General features: G+C 41.7%; 1 long non-coding RNA gene and 1 pseudogene across 1 annotated transcript; one reads left to right on the top strand and one right to left on the bottom strand.

Moving 5' to 3' along the window:
* Positions 1–3359: 3359 nt before the first annotated feature.
* On the bottom strand, positions 3360–4109 carry Rpl10a-ps13 (ribosomal protein L10A, pseudogene 13; annotated as a pseudogene).
* Positions 4110–12759: 8650 nt separating this feature from the next.
* Positions 12760–16821, top strand: LOC120098793 (uncharacterized). The gene is made up of 2 exons (XR_005497283.1): positions 12760–14637; positions 15788–16821. It is a non-coding gene; the product is annotated as an uncharacterized LOC120098793 (long non-coding RNA).
* Positions 16822–20818: the final 3997 nt, after the last annotated feature.

Genomic DNA, 20818 nt, shown 5'->3' with positions numbered 1-20818 from the left:
CATTATTCTGCCACATACAAGAAACATTTCAGTCAAACACAAGAGAATATACCTTCTTCTCAGCACTTCACAGAACCTTCTCCAAAATTGACTACACAATCAGTCACCAAGCAAATCTCAACAGATACAAGAAAATCGAGATAACCCCCTTTTTTATCTTATCAGACCACCATGCATTTAAACTGGACTTCAGCATTCTTTGTAGACTTCAATGAAAATGAACACATAACAAACCTGAACTTATGGGACACAAGGAAAGCAGTGCTAAGAGGAAAGTTCACAGCACTAAGTGCCTTCATAAAGAGATTGCAGAGATCTCATAATAGCAATTTCAAAGCACGCCTGAAAGCTCTAGAACAAAAAGAAGCCAACATACCTAAGCTGAATAGATAGCGGAAAATAATCAAACCTAGGGCCAAAACAAATAAATTAGAAAGAAAGAGAATAATACAAAGAATCCATAAAACCAAGAGCTAATTCTTTGAGAAAATCAATGAAATAGACATACTCTTAGCCAAGCTAACTGAAAGGCAGAGAGACAATACACAAATTAACAAAATTCAGAAATGAAAGGGGGGGATATAACAAAAGACTCTGAGGCAATCCAAAGAATCACTAGGTCTTACTTCAAAAGCCTAAACTCCACCATAGGAAAATCTAAAGAAAATGCACCTTGATAGATTCCACTTACCAAAGTTAAACCAAGACCAACAATTTAAATAGTCCTATAACCCCTAAGGAAATAGAAGCAGTCATTAAAAGTCTCCAAACTGGAAAAAAAAAAAGAAAGAAAGAAAAGTCAGGGCCAGAAGATTTTAACCCAAAATTCTACCAAGGATTAAAGAAGAGCTAAAACAAAATATTCCACAAAATAGAAACACAAGGAATGTTGCCAAACTCTTTGTATGAGGGCACAGCTACCGTGATACCTAAACTACACGAAGACTCAACAAAGAAGAATTTCAGACTAATTTTCCTATGAACATCGATGTAAAAATATTCAATAAAATATGCTGAATCCAAGAACAGATCAAAAACATCATCTACCATGATCAAGTAGGCTTCATCCCAAGGATGCAGAGATGATTCAACATATAAAAACACATCAATGAAATCTACCAAATAAACAGAAAGGAAAAACCCCACATAATCATTTTATTAGATGCTGAAAAAGTGTTTGATAAAATCCTACACCCCTTCATGATAAAAACCTTGGATATAGGACCCATACCTAAACACAAAAGAGGCAATATACGGAAAGCCAATAGCCAATATCAAATGAAATGGAGAGAAACTTAAAGCAATTCAGCTAAAAATTGGAGAGACTAGACAAGGCTGTCTTTTCTCTCCACATCTAGTCAGAGCAATAAGACAACTAAAGGAGGTCAAGGGGATATAAATTGGAAAGGGAAAAGTAAAAGTATTACGATTTGCAGATGATATGATATTCTTCATAAGTTACCCCTAAAATTCTATCAGACAACTCCTATAACTGATAAACACCTTCAGCAAATTGGCTGGATACAAAATTAACTAAAAATCAGTAGCCATCTTTTCAACAAATGATAAACAGGCTGAGAAAGAATTCAGGAAAACAACACACTTTACCATAGCCACAAATAATATAAAATATCTTGGTGTGACTCTAACTAAGTAAGTGAAAGACCTACATGACAAGAACTTCAAGTCTCTGAAGAAAAAAAATTGAAGTAGACATCAGAAGATAGAAAAATCTCCCACACTCAAGAACGAGTCAAATTAACATAGCAAAAATGGCCATCTTATCCAAAGCAATCTACAGATTCAGTGCATTTCTCATCAAAGTTCCAACACAATTCTTTACAGTCCTTGAAAGAGCAATTCTCACCTTCATATAGAAAAACAAAAGGCCCAGGATAGCTGAAACAATCCTGTACAAGAAAAGAACTTCTGGAGGGATCACCATCCCTTACTACAAAGCAATTGTCTAAGAAACTGCATAATATTGGCATAAAAACAGACAGGTTGATCAATGGAATTGAACTCAAGACCCAGAAATAAACACACACACCTATGGAAACTTGATTTTTTTTTTCTGCAAAGTAGCCAAAACTATACAATGGAAAAGGAAAGCATCATCAATAAACTGTGCTTGTCTAACTAGATGTCTGCATGTAGGAGAATGTAAATAAATCTATATTCATCATCCTGCATAAAACTCAAATCCAAGTGGATCAATGACTTTAACCAGGCGTACTAAGCCTAACAGAAGGGAAAGTGGGAAATAGCTTTGAGACCATGGATACAGGAGACAACTTTCTGAACAGAACACCAACAGTGCAGGCACAGAGGCCAGCAATTAATAAACGGGACCTCATGGAACTGAAAGGCTTCTGTAAGGTAAACGGGATAAAAAAGTGTGGCTTAAAGAGTAGGAAAAGATTTTCACCAACCCGACACAGGGCTAATATCCAAAACATATTTCAAAATGAAGAAATTAAACACTAACAACGCAAATAATCCAATTTTAAAATGGGGTACAGAGGTAAACAGAGAATTCTCAAGAGAAAAATCTCAAATGCCTGAGAAGCACTTAAAGAAATGGGCAATATGGGGCTGGGGATTTAGCTCAGTGGTAGAGCCCTTACCTAGGAAGCGCAAGGCCCTGGGTTCAGTCCCCAGCTCAAAAAAAAAAAAAAAAAAAAAGAAAAGAAATGGGCAATATCCCTACCTTATCAGGGAAAGGGAAATCAGGGAATGGCTCTTAGATTCCGTCTTGTCTCCATCAGAATGGCTGAGATCAAAGACACAAGTGACAAATATGCAACCATTTTGGAAATCAATCTGGTGGTTTCTCAGAAAATTGGGAATAGTTCTACCTCAAGACCCAGCTATAACACTCATGGGCGTACGCCCAAAGGACGCTCAGGTACATTCATAGTACTTTTATTGGTAAAATCCAGAAACTCAGAACAACCCCTCTGTCCCTCAGCTGAAGAATGGATAAAAGAAATGTGGTGCATTCGTGCAATGGGATACTATTCAACTATTAAAAACAAGGGCATCATGAAATTTGCAGGCAAACGCATGGAACTCAAATGCCATCCTGATTGAAGTAACCCAAACCCAGAAAAGACACATATAGTATGTACTCCCTTATATGTGGACATTAGCTATAAAGTACAAAGTAACCACGCTATACTCAGAAGAGGAAACAAAACGGACATCGGAAGTTAACGGAGAGAGGGAACTGGGTGGGAGAGGAGGTAGGGAGGGGAACAGGAGTAGGGGATTATGTATGGAGAGGGCCGGAGGTAGGGTGTGAGGGAGCTGGGAGAAAGAAGGGAAATTGGGGGGGGGGCATCTTTGGGATAAGCTGGAGACCTGGAACCAGGGAGGCTCTTGGAAGGATATGGGGGTGACCCTAGCTCTGACTCCTAACAGAAGGGGATATGGAACCGGAAGTGGCTTCCTCCTGTAGGAGAGTGGAGGACACCAACCCAAACGCAAAACTTTTGGCCCCAAATTTTTCCTGCCAGTTTTTCTTGAGCAAGGACGCCAAGAAGTTGACAGCTAGGTGGATGTTGTAGACTAGCTCGTCATCCGTCATCTTCACGTGGCCGACGGCAACAGCCAGACACAGCACCTTCCTCATCTGGAACTCAATTGCGGATTTCACCTCATCCACTTTGGCCACCATGTTTTCATTGTGTGTCAGCAGGGAGGGGAACTTGCCTGCCTTGTTTAGGCCTGGGCCCAGGATACGTGGGATTTGCTTGATCAGAGACTCGGAGGCCAAAAAGGCATCGTACTTCTTGGCCAGCTTTTTGACCAACTTCTTGTTCTTGTTAAGCTTCTTGAGCGCCTCGATGTCCATGTGGGGGATATCCACAGCCTTGGCTTCGTCCCAGTGCTGCTGGTCCCCCAGGATGCACACAGAGAACTTGGGGTGAGGTGTGGACTTAAGCCTGACGGTGCCCGAGAAATGTTTGTCTTTCTGAGAGTCGTAGTTCTTCAGGCTAATCTGCAGCTCTAACGGTCTCCAGAAACTTGCAGCGCTTAAGCTGCTTCCCATACAGGACTTCCCGCACCGCCTCGTAGAGGGTGTCATGTGAAACTTTGCTGCTCATGGCTGCTGCTGCTGCGGGAACCGGAAAAGCCCCCCTGACACTATTAATGATACTCTGTTATGCTTACAGACAGAAGCCTGTCACAACTATCATCTGAGAGGCTTCATCCAGCAGCTGATAAGAAAACCAACGGTCAAACATTAGGCAGTGCTCGGGGGATCTTGGGGAAGAGTAGGAAAAAGGATTGAGGGAGCCAGAGCAGTCAAGGACACCACCAGAAGACCTACGGAGACAACTAACCTTGGCCCATGTACACTCACACAGACTGAACCATCAACCAGAGAGCTTGTATGGACTAGACCCAGGCTCCCTGCAGGTGTGTAGCAGATGTGCAGCGTGATCTTCAAATGGGTAGAGGCTGTCTCTGACTCAGAATTTGTTGCCTGCCTTTGGACTCCTTTCCCCCAGCTGGGCAGCCTTGTCTGGCCTCAGTGAGAGAGGATGCGCTTAGTCTTGATAAGATTTGATGTGGCATGGAGGGTTAGTGCCTCGGGCTGGAGGCTCCCTTTCTCTGACTAGGAAGGGAGAGAGAAGGAGAAAGGAGGGGGGAGGGTGGCATTGGGAGGAGATGAAGGAGAAAGGCTGTGTTCAGGATGTAAAGTGAATAAATAAATTAATGAAAATATAAAAGTAAAAATAGATTAAAAATAAAAGAAAAGCAAAATATAAGGCACGTACCATCCTGCCCACGCTTGGCCTTTTTCACCTTTCCTGTCTGTGCTGTCACATTGGCTCATCTTGAATTCTAGATCAGATACACACGGTGATTCATCTGGAGTCTGTGTACGCATCACTTACTTTGTCCTGATAAAACTTTACTTTTTACCTTTTTATTGAAAATAGATTTTTTTCCTCACATAATAGATCCTGGTTATGATTTCCCTTTACTCTATTCCTCCCAGTTCTTCCTCACCTCCCCTCCCGCTGGATCCACTCGTTAGAAAAGAATGGGCTTCTGGAAGATAATAATAAAATGTAATACATTATTACATTAATAACAATTAATGATAATATAATAAAACACTTTGATACTTCTTCATCTCAATATGTTTGAATGGGGAATATTGGAAGTTGGAGAAGGAAGACTGACAATTAGTGTTGTGGCTCAGAACTTTTAACCTGGAAAAGGAAAGAATAAAAGGATGCATACAGGGGGTTGGGGATTTAGCTCAGTGGTAGAGCGCTTACCTAGGAAGCGCAAGGCCCTGGGTTCGGTCCCCAGCTCCGAAAAAAAAAGAACCAAAAAAAAAAAAAAAAAAAAGGATGCATACAGCATTCACGGATGCTATTCTTGGTGTCTCGTTTTGAAGGCAAAAAATATTGTTTTCCAACAGACTCTCGCTCTGGCTGGCCATGAAATCGCAGTGATTTGCCTACCTCAGTCTTCCAATGCTGGGATTACAAAAGTGATCACCACACCCAGGTCTGTTGTGAAGGAAGTTTGATGTGTGTTTATAGTGGTTTTTATCTATATTGCTTAAATAAAACACTTCTGGTTGCATATTCCTTACCCAAGACTTTGTGGTATACAGACCCTCTTCAAGTTTTCATTTCATAAAAGTTAAGGTATTTTTGGAACAGAGAGTGGGGTTCTTCTTTTTTTTTTAAAGATTTATTTATTTTATTTATATGTGAGTACACTGTAGTTGGTCTTCATACACTTCAGAAGAGAGCATCCTATTACAGATGGTTGTGAGCCACCATGTGTTTGCTGGGAATTGAACTCAGGACCTTTGGAAGAGCAGTCAGTGCTCTTAACCACTGAGCCATCTGTCCAGCCCGAGAGTGGGGTTCTGTAGGTATTGCTAAATTAGAAAAGTGCAAACATTTTGTTAAGGAGAAGTTACCATTGCCTTGTATGAATTTTTCTAAGATAGCGTGCTGACTTTCACTTAGGAAGGGTCTACATCTCAATCATTTCTGAATTACTAACAGAATATGGTGGTGTTTTTAGGGCTGGATCAGCTATTCTTAGGAAAAAAGAAATATCAACACCATCAGCTGAGTTGAAAAGAAAACGCACGTGAGTCTTTCAATTAAATCAGGACCTACTAACTCAGGCAAAATTGAATAAACCAGTAACTTCAAGCCCTGAGTCAGAAGGATTGTTGCAAGTCTAACCCTGGGGTACCCAGTATCAGACCAACTAGAGATATCTAGCCAAGACTTTCTCAAAACAACAAAGTGAGAGCAATTTCTTGTACCTGAGTGCTTAAATATGACTTTAGAGAACTAGCCCAGGAGCAGACTACTAACCAGGTAAATGCTAGACTTCTGCCTTCACTCTAAGGGAATTCCACTATCCTGGTCACCTACAAACTTCTGCAGCTCCCTGAATGTTCCTGGTAGGATCTCCAGCCAAGGATTGGGCAGGTTCCGCCACAGACTGATTCAAAGGTTATGGGTGGAGTTAATGTCCCCACCTCCCCATTCATCACAGAGAATTCCTGTATCTTCACAGCGACTTCCACTTTCAGATCAAACACCTGTGTTCACTGCCCCTGTTCAAACAAACGTCCACTTTCACTCTTTTTTATGATGGGAAATCAGTCCACCCTGAATATCTCTCTCTCTCTCTCTCTCTCTGTGCCTCTTTCTCTGTCTTTATCTCTCTCTGTGTCTCTCTCTGTCTCTCTGTCTCTGTCTCTGTCTCTCTTTCTCTCACACTCGCTCACTCGCTCACTCACTCACTCGCTCCAAAAAAGGTCTCACTACACTATGTTGCCCAAATTGGCCTTGAACTCAACTCACTCATAGCTCAGGCTGTTCTTAAACTCTCAGACATCCTGCTTTCTCAGCCTCCTGAGTATTGGGATTACCGTGATATTACTGGCATGACCCACTACCCCTCCTGATGGTTACAGGAAGTGTGTGATCCTTTTCGGTTGCATTTTCATTTTCATTTTCAAACATTCTCTTTCTGACTTGCCACTAAATAAAGAGCTCATTTCAATAACCCAAAAATAAGAGTTAGCCTCAAGAAACCACTGTGGAGAAGAGATGAGAATCTTAGAATTGAGACCTGTTAGTGCTAGAAGGAGATTTAGCGATCAATCTTTTAAATTAAACTCCAAGGAGTTAGGAAATGCTCACAGCAAACTTTAGGAACAGAAGTGCAATCAGAACCAACTGTTTGAAAATTTCAGAGCAAATAGTTTTGGCCCAGCAATGACATATGGTAGAACTTAATCTTCGGATATACGTTGGAATATGTAGATGGTTATAAATGTAAGGGCATCCAATCGTGGTGCTGGAAGCAACAAGCAAGAAGCTTCTATCAGCAAAAAGATACCGGGATAAAGAATAATATGCTTCTGACATGGAAAGGGGGAAAGACCATCCTTGAATCAGAGATACGGTCCTTTAAAATAATTCCAATGTGTGTGAGGAAGACCAAGAATGTGTACACAGGTGTTTACATAGGAAGAGTCACTGGAAGCCACCAGGCTCATTTTAATAGTAGAAGTTGCCTCGGAGCACAGGATTGAGGGGACGCAGGAACGGGTCTTTTGCAGTTTATTTTTACACTCCTGCTGTTACCCACTCAGTCCCGCAGGGAGAATCGTACTTGCTGGTGCTCTGACTGACGTGGTGAATAGTCTAGGAAAGAGTTCCACCTCCTGCCTCTCACATAGATGTCCCTGTCATTGTGCTACAGATCCAAGGAGGATTCTACTTGGGGTGGATACTGGGTTAGTAACAGCAATACGGAACGGAGGAAGGGCAGGGAGGCACCAGTGTCCGCAGCTTAAGGACACTGGGCTTGTTTCCGGGACTGCTTAACCTGAGAATAAGCTTCCAGAGATGTGGAAGTATCAATGTCCAGTGTGTTCTATGCAGAGAAAGAAATAAAAGGAGATGCATGGCTGCTTAGTTTTTTAAGGCCCCAGAAAGTTATCCCAACAGAACAACTGGGGTGACAACAATTTCTTTGCAGTCATCATACTATTGGTTTCCTGAATCTTTTTAGGAGATGATTCCTCTGAACCTTAGGAAATCTCAAATTTACCTCACAAGCATAACCCATATCTGTGCCTAACTGCCTGAAAGAAAAATCAAATGGAGGGGGTTCTGGTTGCTTATCACCACCAACCTTGTTCTTGGTTCTTGGCGAGGGAAGTTAGAAGCTCTGTTTCTCTCTCGTGTTCAGGTCTCCATGTGACCCTCTCTCGGTGATGGTAAGCCATCAGTACATTATGTATCCCAGGCGATAGTGACTGTAACACAGTGAGTCTCACGATATTTGTTTGGATTGTAAGATAAAGTCCCAATGTCTCTTCTGCCATATTTGACTAACAAGATAAGGGGCAAGAGGCAGCTGGGAACTGCAAAGGAAGTCTGACTGAGGATTGAGTCAATACCAAAACCCACAAAGTCAAGAGCTGAAGAACCAGGTCTGCGATGATATCAGTTCACCAAAGGACTCAGCTCCCCAGAACCTCGCACTTCATGTGGCCATCGGATGACTGAACCCAGCTCAGTAATATTGATTACTTACTTAGGGGACAGATATGGGGCTACATTAATAAATTCAGTAGACGAGAGCCCCTTTCTTCACAGAGATAAAGGCAATAATCATGACAGGTTGGGCAGAAGCATCTTGAAAGATGATGACGACTTTGGGAAGAGAAGGGGAGCAAAGAGAAGCTAGGGAGATGAAGAGGGGGAAAGGGAGCTAGAGAGAAGGCCCCCCTTTATTTCAGCTAGGATGAGTCAGGGGCATCTCTGCTACTTCTTTTCTGTTCAGGGTTAGACCCCAAACATTTGCAATAGGAGATTTGCAACATTTGTACCCTACTTCCTAACACATTCAGAGGCAGACATTTTCATAGAGTTTTTTAAATCAATAAAATGAATATTAATTAGACATGTGTGATTTAGGTGAGAGATGTTTAAGTGTCAAGTGAAGGTGAAATCATTTGACAGCATATTTCTGGCCTTATATCTCACTTACGAATCCCTGTACTTCTAGGCCAAGATAGGAGGGTCACTGGAGTTTGAGGCCAGCCTGGGACACAAACATACACACTCCATACACAGACACACACACACACACACACACACACACACACACACACACAAACATACATACACACACATGCACACACACACCCACACACAACACACACATACATATGCACACACACATGCACACACATACATGCACACACGCATACATACATACATACACACACATGCACACACACACCCACACACAACACACACACATACACATGCACACACATACAAACATACACATGCACACACACATGCATACACACACATGCACACACACGCATGCACACACACACACACACACACAGATGCACGCAAGTACAACCCTAAGTAAAATGAATATCACAGATCCACATTTTCCTGAGGGGTATGGAAATACTCTTAAAATGGCCCCATTCAAGTCCAGGTGTGGTTCTGCACACCTGTAACCCCAGGATTAGGGAGGTGGTGGCAAGAGAATAAGGAGGTCAAGTTCATAGCAATTTTGTGACCAGACTGGTTTACATAACACTATCTCAAAAACCAATGCAGCCTAGGCATGGTGGTGTACTCTTTTAATCCCAGCATTTAGCGTGCAGGGACAAGTTTATCTCTGTGCATTTGAAACCAAACTGGTTGATGTAGCCAGTTCTAGACTAGCCGGTATTATAGCTTGAGACCCTCTCTAAAACAAAAAAGGATAGAAACAAAATTTAACAACAACAACAAAATCAACCAAATAAAAACCTCACAATACGAAGCTTCTATTTAAACCCAGTAAGACTTAGATAGAAAGTATGACTTAGTAACAGAAGAAGACTTCTGCACTCTCATTGCTTGTACTTTAAAATATAAAAACAATCACTTATTTTTGTTCCCAAAATTGATTTATGGAAAATATGGTCAAGGAAAGTTTACAACATCTTCTAAGGAATGTCAAGTTCTGTGATTTCAAGTTTCCTGGGGACCAACTTGCAAGCCCTATGAAGTTGCACAACCAAGTCAAAAACCAGTAAGCCAGAAAGAAAAGAGAGGACCAACCAGCAAATACCTCCTCCTAGCCATCTTGCCTAGTGTGTGGCTAGTGGTTTTTCTATAAGGGAACATTCTGTTGACTCTTGTCTTAGTTAAACCTGTCATTCCCCCAGCTTTGTACAACTGCATCATGCTGTGAAAAAGAAAAAAAAAATCACCATAGAAACGCAGGTCTCTGACACACCAGGAAAGATTAGAGATATCCTATCTTTTGGCACAGAACTTATGTTTCAGTGGTTGGACGTGCACACGCTTTTATAAAGAGTCCAGTATCAGATGAATGAAAGCTGTACCTTGACGAGGCCAGGACAACTCATCTATGTTCAAGACTGAGCCGGTGCACTGAGTTCCCTGCCAGCTCACCATGCTGCTGCTAGGATTTCCCAAGATGCCACAGCTTCTTCTCTCAGTGAGGCTTAATTGTTGCTAAATAGGGGGCCAGGAAAAAATGGGTGGGAAAACAAAGTGCCCTCTCTTCTCATGTCTCTATATAAGAAAGACCATTGAATAATAGTGGTCTGGGGAAAGGAGGAGAGTCAGGTGAGCCAAGCCTGCCTCATGCTTTTAATTCGTAGCCTCCTAAGTGCTCCAGTTGTAGACATGAGCCACCAAACCCAGCTAAAGAGTGACATTTCTTTTCCTTTTTGGTCTTCAGTGCTGTTTCCTGTTTCTAAACTTGTAGACAGTCATATACTCAGTTGTCACTGTTAACCAGATGGCAGTCCAACTTGTTGCTGCCCTTTAGTCTGTAAGGGTCTTGCATATATATATATATATATATATATATATCTTGTTGTCCTGGAAATCTTTATATAGACTAGGCTGGCCTTGAGCTTAACATTGATCCTCTATCTCAGCCTCCTGCATGCTGGCACTACAGGTGTGAGCCACCAAGCCCTGCTAAATAGTGACATTTAATATAATAAAGGCAGACATCTCAAATAATCGAGAAAGAAAAGACTACTCCACAAATTATATGGAGACAATCTTCGGAAAAAGGTAATCCTTGCCTCCTGCCCATATCAAATTAAACTCTCAATGGCTGAGGACCTTCAGTACACCTGTAGATAAATGCACTCACAGAAGTACGAAAAACACAGCAAAGGAACTCAACGCATGTAAATGTCAGGGAAAAGTAGCTAAATATTCCTTCCCTTCACTGGGCAGGATGAAGAGTACTATAAATTTAAGAGGTATATGACAGATCCCAAGGGAGATGACCATGGCCTGGCCACATAAAATCAACAAAATTCCCAACACGAGAGAGACCCTATAATTAAAATACAAACATCTAAGTGGAGAGATCTGTGAAACAAATAATACATAATGTTCTAACTTTTAAAAATGCAAACTGCTGGGGTAGGGGATTTAGCTCAGCGGTAGAGCGCTTGTTCAGTCCCCAGCTCCAAAAAAAAGAAAAGAGAAAAAAAATGCAAACTGCTTATAAAAATTTATAAAAAACCAGGTATGGTATTACTTGGTGAGACTAGATGTCCAAAAGAGAGAGAGAGAGAGAGAGAGAGAGAAAAGAAGAAAGAAAAATTCCACAAGATAAATCTGATAAAAGATACCAAACAACACACAAGAGAGGAACTATAAATAGGGTGGGGGAGGTAACTGACTTCTCAGCACTTAAAAGACAAAGCTGAACGGTAAGGAAATTTTCCTCTTTCCATGTCCACACACTTAGCATCTTTTTCTAACAGTGTTGATAGATATAGAAGGATGTAGGCAATGCCCAGCTGGTCAGTCGAGTACAAAGCTTTCTGGAAAGCAATGTGTTGATTCTCAAGGGGAATCCAAGCTGTTTACAGTGTTTGACCTAGTGATTCTACTTGCAAGAAATGAATCAGAAAATATTTTTTAATTCCAAAATGGGAACAATTAGTCATGCATAAAACAAACATATTTCAGCAACGCTCATTTTGACAAGAAAAAAAAAACACAGAAAAGAAAGGAAAGAGGAAAAAAGGAAGTGCCCTACATGTCCATTACTTACTTCAACATTTTCTGAGAGTCTCTTATGTGTCCAACATCAGGGTCAAAGAGAAGCAGACTTGCTCCTTACCGTTGTGGAATATAAGGTCTACAGGAGATAAGCATTAAACCAATTCCCGACATGATGAGATTTGCTCTAGGACAGCATTGTTTATGAGACACACACACAGATGAGCAGACACAGTTCAGGTGAAGAAACAGAACATTTGAAGGCCTGAAGTTTATAATCCGTCTAAATGTGAAGGGTCTGGGGCTTCCGAATAGCAATGTAGAGAATCCCTTCCAAGAGTGGAGTTGCTTTTCTGAGAGAGCGAAGGGAACTTCGGGAGTGACTGGCCACTGGGAGAGGGGGCTTCCCATGGAGAAGATATATCCTCCATATTGCATGTGTAGATGCCCTCGGCCTGGTTAAGCTCCTGTGAAGGAGGTTTCTTCTTCTCTTCTCTCTGAACAAACAGAGAAGAGAGTGAGTGCTATTTTACCATCTGCGTGAAGTCACCACTGATGTTTTCTCAGGCCTTAGGCATGGGGCCGTTCATCTGCTTACTTTCTGTCTTAGGGTTTTAAGTCTTATGGAAATATAGACAAATTAACTAAGACTATCAAATGCATCAACCAGCTAACTGCCAGAGGACAAGCTGGGCTGATATCTGGTTAAAAGTGACAGCTAAGATATATGGGTGGCTGTCTGCGAGTTTAGAAACAGGAAACAGCACTTTGCTGCATTTGCCAAAGCGCGTATAAACCCAGAGAGGGTTGTGCAGAAAGTCAAGACCAGAATGGGAACAAGACAGTTTGTGGTGACAAGTACTACGCAGAGTGTGTGTTGATGTGAAGAGGAACCTCCTCCCTGCCCTAGCAAATGCTGTGCCTTCTTATCCCATCCAAAACAATGTGACTCCAGAGAGGACACCGTGTTATTGAGTGTGGAAGTGTATCTGTCACTATTAACGTATCAAACAGAGGTCTTGATATTATCGCCCCTGATCAGCTGATTAAAGCTTACCCACAGGAAAAGCCTGCCCGCAGCCTACCAAACATTAGCTATGCGTGACGTAGAGAAGAGTCTTTGTCGCACTCCCAGGAGTGATGCAAGCAAACAAACACAGCTCACCCTACTGGGTCTCTATGGCAACAAGCCACTTGTTGTCTAGATGATGATCCGTCCTCTGGAAGAGGGATCTCCCTTGACTGGAGGGAGTTTTGGAAGGAGACACGTCAACTGCAGTGCCTCAGCAACGGCTGTTTGTTATTGAAGCAGACACAGAGACAGAGGAAAGGCTACCAGAGGACACCGTGCAGAAGACTGCTGCCTTGCAGGAAGGAATGGGATGGATCTGAACAGCCAAAGCTCTTGGGTTGGAGGAAGTAGATGAAGTGAACACTGACAAGAACATCTAGCTATAACCTATTGACTAGATGGAAAGAATATCTCCCTCTTGAGCAATCGATCAGCCTTCTGACAGAATTTCAAATCTCTGCTCTTTAGATTTGTCATAGACAGAACAAACCGGGGAAGAAATTGGAGGAAAACCGAGGAAGAACTGAAAGAAGTTTATTGCACTAGAAGTCTTCCCTTAAGGTGTGATGGCTCCTCCTGGGCTGTCTATAACAGCTGAACTTTGACCCATGTTAAATCCCATGTGGGTTTCTGTTAGATAGTATATTGGCTTGGGTGTCTACTTTCAATACTGACCAGAATAGAGGTGTGATCAATATTTACCAGTTGTTATGGAAGCTGGGTTAGAAGCTAGAGTGGTCAGTATAGCTAAATGATGAGACAGTCTACCTGTAACACAGTCAGAGGCAATCATGACAATGCCTGGACAAACCAGGCTGGCCCAAGTTGGAGTTTTCGTCTTCCAATTAGAACTTATGTCTAAGCTTCACCCTTACGGTTCTCATTTGGACCAGAGTTACACCCTGGAAATGCTTCTAAACCTCCAATGATCTCCAACAAAGATATAGTTAATTCTCTTCAAAAGAAAAGACAAATGATCCAAACCAATTCAATGTAGTCATAAAGGGGGTATATATTTTCTTCCTCACCAGCTGTGTTCACTACTCATGGTTTTGAATGGCTGTAGGTATTAAAAATACCACATTGTTTTGGCTGGGATAAGAAACCAGTGACTAGAAATGACAGTGCTTAAACGGTTCAGGGAACGTAAAACCAAGTCGGAGAGATAGAGAGAATGCTGGTCAACTAACTCACACAGTTTTCCAGGAAGTTGTTGGGTCTTTGTACCCTCCTCCTCATCTCCTATAAGCACGCTGTGCTCAGTGGATAACTTCAAACTTCCGTGGATACCTGGAGAATTGAAGAAACTAAGCCGTTGAGCTAAGGCCATCCACAACTACAAACCAGCAAGTCTACGTTACTCGGAGAAACAAACCGACAAACACCTGACACTTGTTTAGACGACTTTAAGTGGATTTTCCTGGGACCGAAAGAAGAAGGAAAGCAGATACCGCGAATGACAGCTGTTGTGACTTACAGGTAGGTGCGCTCAAAGGGTTGCATTTTCCTATGGAGCTCGCGAAGTCGTTGCAGTGGGTGTCTCTCATAAGCAAAGTTGTATTCCCACTGAATGGGCGCTTTAGATAATAAACACAGAGGACTTGGCTCTTTTGTCTCCTATAAGAGCTGTGGATATACAAATATATGTGAATAAATACACACACGTATGTCATACACACATATGAATTTATATTATGCACATTGCTCTTTCTTTGCTTCCTGTTGCTATGATATACACTATGACCAAAAGCATCTTGAAGGTCATGCAATCTTTTTCTACTTGGCTTCAGGGCAATTTGATCTTGGCAATTTCTCAGTTGAAGTTCCCTCCTCCCGGATGACTCTAAGGTGTATTAAGCTGACAATAATACTAACCCCAGCACAAACAGTGCATATATATGTTTTCAAGTTTAAATTCTTTAAAATTCACCACAAGGCCACATAATCAAAAAAATAAAAAGTTAAATGTTATATAATTCTTTGTCCTGATAAGGTTTTCTTTTTTTATTTATGTATACACACACACACACACACACACACACACACACACACACACACACACATTTCTAAGCATATAAATTCAACCTATTTAGTCTGTATAATGCATATATATTTTTTTTTCAAGGCTGACCATTTGGCATTGTGCAACTAATTGGTGTGCTCTTTCTCGGAGAAGACTTTGTCCCACTCTCAGCATTCCTCAGCTGCCTGTAGTTCTTTATGTAGGGTTGAGGCCTCATGGTCTTTTCCCTTCCACTTTAGTATGTCCATTGTTGTTGCCCTACTTAGCTCGTGCTTAGGCAGCCATTGGGGTGAAACTTTGAGCGTGATGTAAACTTTTACATTGCTAGGAGACAAGGCATGGGAAAATTCCCTAATCCTCCACCTCTTCCTATCTTCTCGCCCCCTCTTCACAATTGATCTATGACAGTTTGGGAATTATTGTTCAGGTGCTGTAGGCCATCCATCACCTTAGATTTGCCTGAGGTTTTTTTCCTTCAGTGAGGAGGTTTCCTAGAATTGAGTGCCATTTCTTGTAACACCAAGGCTAGCAATTGACTCACTGCTACTGGGATGCTTCTTTTTTTTCCAATGTGTATAATAAGTTTCTTTTTTTTTTCTACTGCAGTTTCTTAAAGTGTGATCCAGAGGAGCGGTGTCAGTATCACCTGAAACTGGTTAGAAGCCTCATCATAGCCGTCAGTCAGAAGCTCTGGAGTGGGTCCCCGAAAGCTGCTACACTTGAACAGATCTTCCAGATGAGTCTGGGCAGGTTAGGTTGAAAGGCCTCTGTGTACTGTGTCACTATGGTCGAAGGCACTCAACTTCAGTGTGTTACCAACAAATGAAAATAGAGAAACAAAGCAGCAAACAAAAAATGGCGTCCACCTCTCTTGGGGTGGCCTGAAGCAGCTGAGCAGGGCTGGATGGTGCAATGCACTGTGCACTTTGAGGTCGTACAATGAAACAGGAAATTTTTCTTCTAGGTAAGGAGGACTTCAGGTAAGAAAGTGGGTTAGAAGTCTCCTCTGACCCATTAAAGAGAGGCCCACAGAAAGAAAATTTTGACCTCATTCCAAAGAATGAAACAGAAGAACTTTGGTAATCTACCAAGACATGGAAAAATTTCTGAAAAGTGAGAAGAAAAAGACTTAGACCAAGGTCAATGAGATGACCAAACACAGCTTCTACCACAGAACTCCCTGCTAAGGGAAAGGAAAGGAAAGAGAAGTCACTGCCCAGGGCAACTTATCTTCTCGTTCAAAGACATCAAGAGTAGGCTTCACGATGAGGTCACCAGATAAATCTGGAAGTTCTAAACCAACAGATCAGGACACAGAAATAAACAAAATCTGAAACAAATAAAAGTCATAAGCATTAATAAATATTTTTCAATCATTATTTTAAATATAGTGGCCTCAAATCACCAAAGAGATGCGGACCAAAGATTTGGATTAGTAATCGTCAACTGCCAGTTGGTTCTAAGAAACACACCCCACTGATAAAGACACTACAGACTGAGAAGCAGAGAACGGAAGACGGTCTGACAAGCCAAGAGTTAGCATAGCTATTCTGATATCTGTCAAAGTAGACTTCAAACTGTAGTCAGAGGAAAAAGCCCACTCTGTGTTGTTAACAATAAATGGAATAATTCATAAAGAATTTATAATAATTTTATATAACCTCATGAGTCTTGTGGGGTGGTGGTGTCACGTGCCTTTAATCCGAGCACCAAGGAGGCAGAGGCAGGAAAATCTCTGAGTTCAAAGCCAGCTGGACTACAAAATGAATTCCAGGACAGCCAGGGCTATTCAGAGAAACCCTGTCTTGAATAAACAAAAACAAAACAAAACAAAATAAAAAACCAAAAGACAGAACTCCCAGTTCATACATTAACATAAATGGACATAGATGTTCAGGTAAGTTGAAATAATAATAATAATAATAATAATAATAATAATAATAATAATAATAGGAAATTCAGATACTCCACTTGCATCTTTAAATAAGTCACTTAAACAAAAAGACAATAATACCAGAGTTCAACTATACTATTGATTAAAAGAATTTAACATATCTACAGAATATTCCATCTCACAGATATGGAATGCTAATTCTTCATAACAGATAATACGACTCCATACTTCAAAGACCCCAAAGACTCCAATAAAAGGAAATACAAGTGACCAGTAAATGTTTGAAAAGAAACTCAGCATCCTCAGCCATCTGGGAAATGCGAATTAAAACTGCTTTGAGATTCCATTCCACCCTAGTTAAGATAGCTATCAGCAAAACAAGAAATAACAAGGATTGGCAAGAACATGGGGGAGGAGAGACCTTTATTCAGTGCTGGTGAACTATAAGCTAGTAAAGTCACTGTGAACTGAACGGTGCTGGTGACCTGAAACAGTCCCTATGAAAGCCAAGTGTGGAGGTTTCTCAAAAAGCTGGAAATAGAACTATCACGTGACCCAGCTCTACCACTCTAGGCTATATTCTTGAAGACTTATAAGTCTACATACCACAGAGACATTGCACAACTCTGTTTATTGCTTCATTAGCCACCATATCTAGGCAATGAAAACAGCCTAGATACCCATCAGCAAATGTGATATATAGATAGAGAGATACACACAATGATGGGACTTTATATATCTACAAAGAGGAACGAAGCCATGACATTATCAAGTTGATGGGACTGAAAATTATGTTGAGAAAGGTAAGCCAGACTTGAAAGGTAAACAATATATGTTTTCTTTCACATATGGAACCTGTATTTAAAATTACTCTGTGTGTGTGTGTATGTGTGTGTGTGTGTGTGTGTGTGTGTGTGTGTGTGTGAGAGAGAGAGAGAGAGAGAGAGAGAGAGAGAGAGAGAGAGAGTTAAAGTAGAAAAGGTAGGGTTGAGAGAGAACAATGCATGTGGCAGAAAGGGTAAGCAGGAGGGGCAAGTACTATTTGTCAAGAAGAAAGACATGAGCTAGAAGCAGAGAAGAGCTTGGATGGGAGTAGACAGAATACATATAACAAAGTATGCCGTCCGTGCATAGCATACAAAATGGCATAATGAGGCCCATTAATTTGTACGGTATCTGAAAAATGAAAAGAAATAACTAAAAGTAGCTAGATCGGACTTCCCTCTCACTAATTCAGTGAGTTAGCAGTGTATTTCTTGGTCCCCTATGCTGGTACCATCCTCAGAGGAGGTTCATTGGTTTGAAAGAGAGTTTTATTGGGCAGATGCCAGGTGCCTACAAGTCTAAAGAGGGTGGAGTATCTTCAGTCCCAAATTTAGCGAAGAGAGCTCATTCGTCTCTTAGGCACACCTTCTGTGCCACACACACACACACACACACACACACACACACACACACGCATTCAGATTTTGGAAAAATGAATCAATCTAGAGCACGATCAAAAGACTGACTACTACAGAATCTCGGAGTGAGTAATACATACAAGGACAACTGGTTTTGAACCATGTTTTGAACTGGTCGCTTTTGTCAAAGGATTTATTATGGTGGAGATCCAATGTAGAAACAAGAGAAAGCAGAGGCACTCTGGGAAAGACGTGGGGTTAGAAGTGTACCGGCTTTTCTGGCCTGCCTGGATACTGCAGTACAGTTCAAGCTCCACAGTCCAGTGCTGTGATTCTGTCCCGCGGAGGCTGCTCTGCCTCCTGACCCACTTCCACCTGCCACTCAGACCTTTAACCTTTTATTCCCTTAGTCCTCACTTTGCCTCCCTAACACTCCGTACGAGTACTATCTCTTGAAGATCAAGACCCTTTCAACAAGAAGCATCTTATTTTTGCATTGCAAGAACCCCACTCTCTAAACAGTATTCTCAACTCAGTTTTGAATTAGAATCTTCCATGAAACTATCCAAACTACACCCCCAGGCAATTTAAGAGTCTCTCTACCTGAAGTGGCCCCCAACAGGGGCATGGTTTGAATGGTCCCCAGCTTGTGGCATTATTCTATAGGCTGTGGCGCTTTAGGGGGTGGGTTCTAGTTGACAGAAGGTGGTCAATAGGAGTGGGACTTTGAAGAATATCCTGACGGCTCTGTTCTCTGCATCCCGATCTATTTGGTGAGAGGCCATCATAGATGGGGCCACTTTGCCCCCATGTCTTTCTTGTATTTCTTTGCTTTTCTGATGCTGCGATAAAATACAATGGCCAGACAGCTTGTGGAAGAAAGTTATTTTGAGTGACAGTCCCAGAGGCTCTACCACGTGATCACAGGGAAGTACCATAAGCGGGCAGCAGACATAGTGACCAAAGCGGCAAGCTGAGTGCTACATATAAAACACAAGCAGGAGGCCGAGATTAAGTGTACTGGGAATGGTGCAAAGCTTCGAAACCTCGAGGCCCACCCTAAGTGATGGGCTTCCTCCTAGACCTCCAGCAAACACCACCACCAACTGGGGACTTGGGAGCCTGCTAGGAAACATTCTCATCCAAACGCCACAGCCGCCATGACAAAGTGAAATTTCTCTGAAACCGGGATCCAAACAAACGCCCCTTACGTTCTGTCACGTGTTGTGATTACCACAGCAGAAAAGCACCAGTACGGGGGGCCCTGTTAAATATCTGCCTTACCCTGGGGCACGTCTGGCCACCCCTTTACTTATGCCTGCCGTGACATTGCTCTCAATTTTCTCCCCGCCTCATCTCGCTCTTCCAAGTTCCATGGTCCGTGTTCGTTTACAATTTTCATAAACTGCTTTGGCGGATGGAAAGCAAACCTTGAAGTGATTGATGATATCAAATACTTCTTTTCCCAAGTTAATTGTCATCACTCTGACTGTGTGTCTCTTTTGCCCTGTACTAGAAACATACAAACTCTCTCACCTTTCCCAACCATCTTGGCTCTGGAAAGGGGAATGACTTTGTTTTTAGGGCCAACACATTGCCCCTATCTCCAGATGAATGACAAAGGCTACAGTGAACTGTGCCTCCCATCCTGTCCCCAACTTTACACCCCACATCCTAGCTTTTTGGTAGGAATGTTCTCTCCACTTTAGTCCTAATACCCAACAGAGCTATACAAATGCAGGTTCATGTATTAACAGTAGACTCCTCATAAGTTCTTAGTCCCGGAAAGATGAGGAATTCAAGGCCCATACCTAAACATAGTAAAAGCCATAACAACAAACCAGTCGCTAACATTAAACTAAATAGAGAGAAACTTGAAGCAATCCCACTAAAATCAGGGACTAGACAAGGCTGCCCATTCTCTCCCTACTTATTCAATATTGTACTCAAAATCCTAGCCAGAGCAATCAGAAAATGAAAGGAGGTCAAAAGGATACAAATTGGAAAGGAAGATGTCAAAATATCACTATTTGCAGATGATGTGATAGTGTACTTAAGCGACCCCAAAAGTTCCACCAGAGAACTACTAAGCCTGATAAACAACTTTAGCAAAGTGGCTGGGTATAAAATTAACTCAAACAAATAAGTAGCCTTCCTCTACTCAAAGTATAAACAGGCTGAGAAAGAAATTAGAGAAGTGACACCCTTCATAATAGTCCCAAATAATATAAAATACTTCTCTGTGACTTTAATCCAGCAAGTGAAAGATCTGTAGGACAAGAACTCCAAGTCTCTGAAGAAAGAAATTGAATAAGATCTCAGAAGATGGAAAGATCCCCC

The sequence above is a fragment of the Rattus norvegicus genome, chromosome 1 (assembly GCF_036323735.1).
Source record: "Rattus norvegicus strain BN/NHsdMcwi chromosome 1, GRCr8, whole genome shotgun sequence".
Lineage (NCBI taxonomy): Eukaryota > Metazoa > Chordata > Mammalia > Rodentia > Muridae > Rattus > Rattus norvegicus.
This window is presented reverse-complemented; position numbering and strand designations above follow the sequence as displayed.